The following is an 11,851-nucleotide window of genomic DNA, read 5'->3' as shown; positions in this document are numbered from 1 at the left end:
AAAGGGTATAGATGCTATAACCCTTCTACTCGTAAGTTTACAGTGAGCAGAGATGTTGTTTTTGATGAGATGAGTAGCTGGTATAAACCAGTAAATGTGATTGATGATGAAGATGCACAAAATGGTAATGCTACACAGAATTCACAGCAGCAGTCACAAAATATTAGTGGACCTGGAGCGTCCTCTAGCAGTGGTTCACATTCTTCGCCATGGACAGGCAGATTGAGATCAGGAGAATCTTCTCAAAGCAATGCAGATAGTGGTATGTAGGTATCACGAAAAGGAAAAGAGAAGGTTGATCAGCCCATGTTTGATGTGAATGCAGGTCACTCTTATGTGGATGGTGAATCCAGTGGCTCAGAACAGAGCATTGATGATGAGTTGGGTATTCCTTCTATTGTTACACCTGGAGTAAGGAAGACCAGGGATGTTTTGAGAGCACCTGGGAGTGAACCTACTTTGCGCAGGTCTACAAGAGCTAGGTATCCTGTGGATAGGCTGAAATATGATGGATTTACAGCCATTCACTATGCATATATGGTCAAAGTGATACAGGAACCAGAACCCACATCTTTTGAGCAAGCCATGGGAAAAGAAAAATGGGAGAAAGCCATGGATGAAGAAATGGATGCCTTGGAAGCAAATGCTACATGGGAGTTAGTACCTTTGCCTAAAGGTAAGAATGCAATTGGCTGTAAGTGGGTTTATAAGGTGAAGCACAATGCTGATGGTTCTGTGAACAGATACAAGGCAAGATTAGTAGTCAAGGGGTATGCACAAACATATGGCATTGACTATGAAGAAACATTTAGTCCGGTTGCAAGGATGGCAACTGTAAGAGCAGTCATTGCTATGGCTGCATCAAAGGGATGGTCTTTACATCAGATGGATGTAAAGAATGCCTTCTTGCATGGTGATTTGCAAGAAGAGGTCTATATGGAGCAGCCACCAGGTTATGTGCATGCTTTTCATCCTGAGTTTGTTTGCAGGTTGAAGAAAGCCTTGTATGGCTTGAAGCAAGCACCTAGAGCATGGTCTGACAAGATAGGACAGTATCTTGTCACTATTGGCTTTCAGATTTCCAAGGCAGATTTCTCACTTTATGTGAGAAAAACAGAGAAAGGTATTATGCTGCTTGTCATTTATGTTGATGATTTGATTATGACAGGTGACAGTGATGAAGATATCCTTCATGTGAAAATGCTATTGAAGCAGAAGTTTGAGATGAAGGATTTGGGAGAGCTGCGTTATTTCTTGGGCATTGAGGTGATTAGATCACCAAGTGGGATACAGCTCTTGCAGAGGCAGTATGGATTGGACATGCTGTCCAAATATGGGATGACAGGCTGTAAGCCTATTTCAGTTCCTTTGGAGCAAAATGTGAAGCTGAGCACAGATGCAGGTGAGCTTCTAGAAGACCCTACTATGTACAGACGCATAGTAGGAAGTTTGATTTATATGACTATTACCAGGCCAGATTTGAGCTATGCTGTTGGATTGGTAAGTCAGTTTATGCAGGCTCCAAGGAAACCACATTTGGATGCGGCTAGACGCATACTTAGGTATGTGGAGTCCACATTGCAGTATGGACTATTTTATGAGACTGGGGTTCAGATACAGTTGCATGGATACACTGATGCTGATTGGGCTGGTAGTATTTCTGATAGACGATCTACCAGTGGATATGTATTCTCTTTTGGGAGTGCTGCAGTCACTTGGAGCAGCAAGAAACAGCCTACAGTTGCCTTGTCGAGCACAGAGGCTGAGTACAGGGGTGCAGCAATGGCTGCATGTGAGGTAGCTTGGTTGCATAAGCTACTTTATGATATGCATCAGTCTACAGATGGGCCAGTTGTCATTTATTGTGACAACATGAGTAGTATACACTTGGCAAATAACCCAGTCTATCATGCTAGAACAAAGCACATTGAGGTGCATTATCACTATGTGCGAGAGAGGGTTTTACTAGGTCTTATTGATCTAGTTTATGTCAGCACAGAGGATCAGGTAGCTGACATATTCACGAAGGCATTGGGCGCAGAGAAGCTGCGCAAGTTCAGAGACCTGCTTGGTGTGCAGGAATTGGGATTGAGCTCGAGGGGGAGTGTTGAGATATCGAGCTCCACTCGTGATACGCCAGGGTGACCGTTGTATATTTATGTCACCGACTTGTCAGTTGCAGACGCGGTTGGTACACCGCCCATGAATAATAGCTACATGATAGCTATCCTTATCTACTCTAGTTCGTGGCTCAGTTAGTATGCCACCTTAGTTAGTTGAGTTTGGTTTGAGACCCATATATAGGGTTCTTCTATTTCTTTGTACTTGAGTTCTTTTGGCTTACACAACTAAGAAGAGGAAAACTGTTTTTCAGCCTCCACCCTTGTGTGTCTTCCCCCATTGTGCAAGCAAGAAAGCTTCAAGCGAGACTCCTTCCTTCTCTCCCACAATCTTGACACTCAGCGACCTGACTCAGCGCTCTCAAGTGTTTGGACTCTGCTTAGGTGACAAGGGTAGGACTTGGTATACAAGCTTAGATGCCGTAGAGTGAGCAAATTTCAATAGCCTCAAGAACCTCTTCATTAAGAGATTTGCCGAGCCTGGATAGTCCGACAATCTGCTAGTACGACTGATGAATGTCCAACAGAAAGAGAAGGAGGACATTCGCGATTACGTAACCCACGTGAGGAGCCTCTTCAAGAGAATCCCTAGAGGCGAGGGACCGACTGAAAGAGCAGTTTCAACTGTGTTCATCAGCGGAATTTGAAATGAGGAACTATATAAGGCTTTGGCAGCCAACTTGAGCTTGCAGCGAGACACACTAGCTAGGGTTTTTAAGGAAGCTATCAGAGTTAATGATTGATTGAAAGAGAGGAGCTCCAGCTCAAAAGAAGTCATCTCGCGAAGTTCAGAAAGAGCATCAACCTCTAGTGAGTGACTAGCCCCATCATCCCAAGATAAGGGGAAGGCCACCGAGACAAACCAAGACTTGGCTGATGTCAAGATGGAGACAGTCAAGCTGCAAGACCTGTGGAGATGATCAACACGGACACACGTCCAATGTGTGTATTGTGGCGAAAGCCATTTGTCGGTCGAGTGTCAAGAGCCTTAGTTGGGACCTTGTGCTAACTACGGCAGGTTCGGTCTCACGACATTGTGCATTGCAGATTGCCCAGGAGACTTCTGTACTCCCAACCATACGTGGAGCCCCGAGAGGAACACCAAGGAAAAGGGAATTCTCTTGCAAGAAAATCTATCTTGTAACATCAACAAGCTTGTTTATCATGTTTCATATGATCACAATGAAGAAAAGAACACCAGTCACAACAAATCTTCATGCAGCATCATGTAAATCTCCCACGGTTTTTAATAGAATCAACCATATTCTTCAACATCTTCACAAAATCCATCAATAGAACAAAGAAAGCAAAGAAGTACACCATCTTTGAATGAAAAAACATCACATAGTATTCATCTTCAATATCTTCATAGTCTTCTCTCTCAATCTCTCATATACAATCACTCTGGTTGAGTAGATTTGGCTATCTCTGACTCTCTCTCTCTCACTCTATCAATAATACATCATATCCTCACTACAATCTCTCAAAAATCACTCTCAATAATCACTCTTAGGTCGTGGATACCCCTCCCAAGAGGTATGTCTGATATGAAGAGTCACCAGAGCCACTACAGTGTCCTTTCATAGCTCACTACTGTCACTTCACTCTAGTCTTCTCTTGAGTCTTTAACAGCTACTTCTTCCACTTCTTTCAGCTCTTTTGCACTTGTATTCACCTCTTTCCAAGGCTAGAAAACTTTCCCAAAGTCACACATACATTCCACAGAACACTTACAGAAGCATACAGAACAGTACCAGAACAGCTACAGTATAGAACAGAACAGAAGCAGAACAGAGACAGAGGCTCTACAGAAGACCTACAAAAGGTTACAGAAGGTCATCAAAACCTCATAACTCATTCTTAAATCATTCCAAACTCTCACAAAACATTCAATAAGCTTTCACAATATCTCATTCTTCATCAATCAATACTCCATCCCTCCTTACAGAAAATAATCAGAACAAGACAGAGCAAAACAGAAGGTATACAGAACCAATCAGAACCTATCAGAACATCACAGAACCACCAACAAACATCATGATCTTCCAAAACACAATCAATATCATCCAAAACATTCTCAAACCACTTCTAAATCAATCAATCATCTCATAAAATCAACCATTCAGCTCTCAAAAACAACAAAAATCAGCCACAAAACAAGTCATTTCAACACTCAACAATACGGTTAGCCTTACCTAGTGAACAGGTTGCAACCACTTTTCAGAAGGGGAGCCCCATTGGCCCTTCCTGCGCCTAATGACATTAAGCCGGCTGTCCCTAGGGTGGACATAAACCCTACAGGTATACCTAGGCCACCCGGTCTCTATGTGACCCATCCACCGAGTGACGCTCCAGTCCACTACGTGGAATAGCCAAATGAGGAAGAGACTTACTTATGCCCTTATGTCTCTCACGACGACGAGGACAATGCAGTCCTTATGCACTATCGACCAGTACCAGTGATGGTGTTGGGGAGAGGATGAGGTAGAGGCCTGGGAGGGTAGACACAGGATCCAATCATCTGTTGGACTTGTGGTCACCCGGGTCATGTCTCATCACATTGCCTAGAGGGGGAGCAGCAGAATAGAGACAAGGCTAACCTAAGATGCATTGAGTGCGGAATCACCCATCTTTTCGTCGATTGCCCAAAGCGGAAACCTTCTGCAAGTTCAACCAACGTACCATCTATTCCATTGGGACTGTTGGTGTCGAGAACCTTGATGGGGAGGCCACACCCATCCCTTTGTTGAGATGGCAAGCTCAACACTTGTGGACATTGATGATGGACCACTTGGCTAGATGGGTCCGCACATCTACAGTTAGCATGTTGGTGGTCATTATGATACTCACATGGCCACTAACTTATCACTTATAATATATGGTTTGTTACACCTATCTACAACTGGCAAAGACATAGCACTAGTCGATTTGTATAGTCGGTTATGCACTGTTTGACTTAGTAGGCCACTTTCCTTTGAGTTGTATCTTATCTATACCTTGTGTACATTGTATAGTGTGTGGAAGAAGAAACCAGCAAGAAAACGTTTTGGCCTCCATCTCTCTTCTTGTGTACATTGTATAGTGTGTGGAAGAAGAAACCAGCAAGAAAACATTTTGGCCTCCATCTCTCTTCTTGTGTTCTTGAGTGAGCTTCCTCTTGTGTATATAGTGTGTGTTTGGCGCAGTAGCTCAAGTAAGTCCCCCCACCACGCGATTCTTGATATGGTATCAGAGCCACGCTACTGAGAGAGGCTAATTTCGAAGACTGAAGTGAAGGAGAAGAAGCAAGGTTCGAGCAAGCAAGCCATGGGTAAGAAGCTCTCCTATTCTTCCACTCTCTCTCTTGGATAGTGCCTGTGGAGGCACCGGAAGCAGGGTTGAGCAAAAATCTCAGATTGCTAATCAGATTTGGTGTGTGACCAGATCACTGTATATTTTGTAGATAGGGCCTTTAGGGCTTTCCCGTACTTATTTTGGGCGTCTGAGGCCGTTTCAAGCCCTGTTTTAGAGCCGCAAGGTCGCGAGCAGCAATTTCAGGGTACATTGTGATTTCAGCTATAGTGACCGAAAGTGGGTGCACAGGTGTACAGATTGCGAATCTGTAAAGTTTGAGGTGTTTGTAGGAAGCAAACATAAGGTTTATCTACAAAAAGATTGTAGATTACATGTACTATTGAGCAATCAGTGAAAAAGGTTGCTTGGGGTAGTAGTGCTGTGGACGTGTTGTAAAAGACTGCAGAAGACTAGCTTGCTGTGTTGTATCCTTGTTTGTGATAATGACAAAGAATAGTGGAAATCCCATTATTGAGAAGCTCGACAAGAACAACTACCCTTCATGGAAGTTCCGTGTGACGAACTTCCTCATTGGAAAGGGCCTTTATGAGTTTGTCTCAGGTGAAGAAAAGGAGCCAGAGCTGGGTATCCCTTCGACTGTAGATAAATTAAAAGCATGGAAAGGGTGGAATCGAAAGATAAAAAGGTGATGTATTGGTTATCTTCAGTCATTGATAATACTATGCTGGGACATATCAGGAATGCAAAAACTTCACATGCAGCTTGGACAATCTTTGAGAGCATGTTTTCAGTAAATACAAAGGCACGAAAGATTCAACTCAAGAAAGAGTTGAATGCCTTGAAGAAAGGGAAAATGTCTGTCAATGAGTATGTGTTGAAGGTAAGGAGCATTGCAGATGCTTTACAGTGATTGATGCAATGCCGGGTGATGATGATTTGGTTTCATCCACTCTGAGTGGCCTTAACAATGAGAAGGCATGGAAATCATTTGTTACTTCAGTATAAGTACGGAAGCCATTTCCAGATTTTGGTGAGCTGATATCTCTCATGATTACTGAAGAGATCAATATGCATTTGTTACTTCAGTATAAGTACGGAAGCCATTTCCAGATTTTGGTGAGCTGATATCTCTCATGATTACTGAAGAGATCAATATGCAGGGTGATTCATCTGAAAGAAATGGTGAACAGGTTCAAAGCATTTTACTCGAGTTCAGGAAGGGGACGTGGTAGATCCTCTTTGAGAGGCCATGGTATGGGACGTGCTGATGATAATCAACAAAACAGGTTCAATCAACAGTTTGGTGAAATGCAGGTTTCTTGAGGCAGAGGAAACTTTAGAGGTAGGGGGAGCTCTAGAGGAAGAGGTGGATGGCAGAATAGAGGTTCTGGCAGTTCTGCTATTGTTTGCCATTATTGTGGCAAAATAGTCCATATTGTAGCCCATTGCTATGCAAAAAAGGATGATATTCACAATGGTAAATTGCAGTAAGGAAACTATGCATCGTCTTCACGACAAAATGAAGACAAAAATGAGCATCTGTTTGTTATGCAGCATATGATGAATGCAGTTACAGAAAAGGGGACACATGATGATGTATGGTATGTCGATTCAGGTGCATCTAATCATATGACCAGTCATGTTGAATGGTTTGGAGAGATGTAGGACTTACAAAACCCAAGTTATGTACAGACGGGTGATGATTCATGCCACCCAATTTCACACATTGGAAAGGTTCCCTTGTCCTTGCATGATGGCCAAACAAAGAGTCTGACAAATGTATTACATGTGCCATCAATTACAAAGAATCTAGTATCTGTTGGCCAAATGGTAGAGTAGGGGTTGCAAGTCCGATTCAATGCAAAAGGTTGTTTTGTACAAGACTTTAATGATAAGTGCAGGTTAGTCACAAAAGGAAGTAGAGTTGGCCGAATGTTCACTTTGGATGCTGGAATTCCTGCAATGGATGCTGCTATGTATGCTAAAGGTAGTTGTAGATATTGAAATATGGCATAAACATATTGGACATGCAAATGTGCAAAGGCTGAAATTAATGCAGTCTAGAGGATTGGTTACAGGGTTGCCCTCTTTTAGAGTTGCAGAATTGCATAAAGTTTGTGAAGCATGCCAGTTTGATAAGTAGGCAAGATAAACCTTCTCGCATGATAGAGAAGTGAGTAGAAATATACTTGATGTAGTACATATAGATGTTTGGGGGCCTACATAGAATGTATCTCTTGGTGGCAGCAAATGCTTTGTCACATTTATTGATGATTGTTAAAGAAAGTTATGGGTATACTTCATGAAGGAAAAAAGTGATGTGTTTGAGCACTTCAAATCTTTTAAGGCAGATGTTGAAACAGAAACAAGCTTAAAAGTAAAGTGCTTGAGATCAGATGGAGGGGGAGAGTACCTTTCTAATGAGTTCAGTGGCTTCTTGAGGACTCATGGGATAAAGAGGCAATTTACTTGCAGGTATACCCCACAGCAAAATGGTATTGCAAAAAGAAAAAACATGCATATTGTAGAAGTTGCACGGGTATTAATGGCTGAAAAGAATATGCCCAAAATTTTTTGGTCTGAGACTGTCCATACTGCTATTTACATTATGAACAGAACTCCCACAGCTGTAGTTCATGGGATGACTCCTGAAGAATGCTTTACTGGCAAGAAGCCTCATGTATCGCACTTGAAGGTATTTGGATGTGTTGCATATGTTTATATGCCAGATGAGCTATGGAAGAAGCTTGATCCAAAGGCAGAAAAATGTGTTTTTATTGGATACTCTTTAGAGCAGAAATGATATCGCTATTATAACCCTGTCAGGTGAGTTCAGAGTGAGCAGGGATGTTATCTTTGATGAGATGGGAAGTTGGTATACACCTGCTGGTGATGTTTTGGATGATGATAATGATCAGGACAGCTATGTGCAGAAAGATAAACAAGAATTAGGAGTCTTAGTGGACTAGAAACATCATCTGGTACTACACCTACAGTGAGCCCTTGGTCTGGGAGACTAAGGAGTAGCCCCACATTTTCAGGTGGATCTATAAGTGTTGCAGGGAAGGACAAAGGAAAGAAGAAAGTGCTGGATGGTAATGATGCATCTACCAGTCATTTGGGATTGGATGGAGATTCTAATGGTTTGAAGAGCTTGGATGATGAGCTTGGTATTCCTTCTATCAGGACACTAGGTGTACAGAGAGCTCATAGTAATGTAAAGGATCCATTGACTGATCCGGTGGTACGCAGATCTAGCGGGGTTAGATACCCTGTTAAAATATTTGGTTTTGAAGGTTATGCAGCTCACCATTATGCTTATATGTGAAACTAGTTGAGGATGTTGAGCCCACTTGTTTTGAGGATGCTGTTGGTCATGCTCATTGGGATGCAACAATGGATGAGGAGATGCTACATTAGAAGCCAATAAGACTTGGGATTTGGTACCCTTACCTAAGGGTAAGAAAGCTATTGGCTGTGTAAGTGGGTTTAAAAAGTCAAGCATAATGCAGACAGTTCATTTAGCAGGTATAAGGCTAGGCTGGTTGCAAAAGGCTATGCTCAAACATATGGCATAGATTATGACGAGATATTCAGTTCAGTTGCTAGGATGGCAACTGCTAGGTGTGTGATTGCCTTGGCAATAGCCAAAGGTTGGAGTTTGTAGCAAATGGATGCTAAGAATGCCTTCTTACATGGTGAATTGCAAGAAGAAGTGTATATGGAGCAGCCAGTAGGTTATGAGGATTTAGAGCATCCCACATATGTGTGCAGGTTAAAGAAGGCGCTCTATGGGCTGAAGCACTCTGACAAGATTGGAGAGTATCCTGTCAATATTGGATTTTGTATTTCTGATGCTGATCACTCACTTTATGTGAGAAAGGGAGATGCAGGGTTGGTCATCATAGTCATCTATGTGGATGACTTGATTATTACAGGTGACAGTGACAATGGGATTGCTGAAGTTAAGGACTTCTTGGAGAGAGAGTTTGAGATGAAAGATTTGGGTGAGCTGAGATACTTTCTTGGTATTGAGGTGATCAAATGTGATGATGGTATATGGCTATCCCAAAGATAAAATGGCTTGGTTATGTTATCCAAGTATGGTATGACAGTATGTAAGCCCCTTTCAGTACCATTGGAGCAAAATGTGAAGTTGAATGCTGATGTTGGGGATGTGATAGAAGACCCTACTATGTTTAGGAGGATAGTAGGGAGTTTGATTTACATGACTATCACAAGGGCAGACTTAAGCTATGCTGTTGGCCTTGTTAGTCAGTTTATGCAGATGCCTAGAAAGCCTCATTTGGATGTAGCTAGACGTATATTGAGGTATGTGAAGTCCACTTTACATTATGGACTTTTTTATGAGGCAAGTAAGGATATACATGTCTTTGGATACACAGATGCAGATTGGGCTGGTAGCATGTCAGACAGAAGATCTACAAGTGGATTTATGTTTTCCCTTGGTAGTGCAACAGTTACATGGAGCAGTAAAAAGCAACCTACAGTTGTTTTATCGAGTATAGAGGCTGAGGATAGAGGTGCTGCTATGGTAGCATGTGAGGTGGTATGGCTGCAAAAGTTATTAGGTGATTTGGACGTGCAGGGAGATGGTCCAGTTGCATTCATTGTGACAACATGAGTAGTATACAACTAGCTAGGAATCCAGTGTTCCATGCTAGGACAAAACACATTGAGATGCACTACCACTTTGTGGGAGAGAAGGTACTTGTAGGAGAGATTGACTTGATATATGTCAGCACACAGGATCAGATAGTTGACATTTTCACAAAGGCATTGGGTGCAGAGAAGCTTTGAAAGTTTCGAAGCTTGGAGTTGTAGAGATAGAGTTGAGCTTGAGGGGGAGTGTTGAGGTGGCAAGCTCAACACGTGCGGACATTGATGATGGACCGCCTAGCTAGATGGGTCCGCACGTCTACACTTAGCACGTTGGTAGTCATTATGTTACTCACATGGCCACTAACTTATCACTTATTATATTTAGTTTGTTACACCTACCTACAACTGGCAAAGACATAGCGCTAGTCAATTAGTATAGTCGGTTATGCACTCTTTGACTTAGTAGGCCACTTTCCTTTGAGTTGTATCTTATCTATACCTTGTGTACATTGTATAATATGTGGAAGAAGAAGAAGAAACCAGCAAGAAAACGTTTTGGCCTCCATCTCTCTTCTTGTGTTCTTGAGTGAGCTTCCTCTTGTGTATATAGTGTGTGTTTGGCGCAACAGCTCAAGCAAGTCCCCCCACCACACAATTCTTGACATTCTGGTAGCATATTGGGTGCCTTATCGTTGATGTCTTTGCGAAGCTCGACCAAAGCACATTCCTCTCTTATGCTTATAATGGTCAATAGAGATGAGGCCTCATCTACCACCTCAATGTCTATAACCTAGTTGACTTGCAAGCTTGCAGCCTGTTGGTCCATTGGCATAAGCACTCCATTGATATAGTGCTCCCGACAATACTAGAACGATAGTATAAAAGTTTGGGTTGTGATCATGCACTTTGCCACAACTGTATCAAGGACAATGCAACAATGTAAATGTCCCACCTATTTCATGAACGATTAGCTCCGCAATATCTTTGCCAGTAATTTTTTGTCCATTTGCGTGCAAACTAGCATTATCTTGGTAACATTAACATCAAACTCCTAGAATAGTTCCACAAAAATGTTGACAGGCATAGATAGCATGATCTTCACTAATTTCATTGGAATGGTAGCCCATAATGATCATTGCACATCTTTGTATATCTTGCTTCATGTGGACTCTACTCGAAAGCAATTAGGCACTGGCCATGCTAATATGTTCTTGTCCGCATCTAAAGGGAGTGATTTGGAGGTAACCTTTCGTGTGAGACCGGTCTTGAAGTTGGTAAAAATGATCATAAAAGAAGAGGCCTTCATTTGCAAGGCTCCCCTGAGTCCTTCCCTCATATTGTAACTGTCTAACATGTCCATGAAGCACATGGATGACTCCTACAATGCACTCAATGGGCTGCCACTCCTCATAGGATGAAGGATAAATGCTTGAAGCAGTGACACACGATATTCTCACACAGAATACAATAAATGTTTGAAGCAATGACAATAACGATACATAAAAATCAAGAGGGTTAGCCAAACCTACAGTTTGGCTTGTGAGGTGGAGGCCTTGTCTCATATCCAGGTGCCATTACAATCTGATGGTGCATGTAGACGTGTTGCATGAGCACCTTCTTCACAGTTGTTTTTCCTTGTGAAATTTTGAAGTCCACCACACGTCCCTTCCATGCCCATTTATAGACACTTCCCTCATGCTTACACTTTCCTCATCGTGGCTACATGAGCACCCAAGATCCCTTAGAGATGAGAACTTCTATCCATGTATTCCCATCAAGGGTAATGGGAACCAAGATAGAGAAGACAGAAGTTG

The sequence above is a fragment of the Lygodium microphyllum genome, chromosome 24 (genome assembly GCF_053477565.2).
Source record: "Lygodium microphyllum isolate KBCC chromosome 24, Lygodium_microphyllum_v1.1.10, whole genome shotgun sequence".
Taxonomy (NCBI): Eukaryota; Viridiplantae; Streptophyta; class Polypodiopsida; order Schizaeales; family Lygodiaceae; genus Lygodium; species Lygodium microphyllum.
This window is presented reverse-complemented; position numbering follows the sequence as displayed.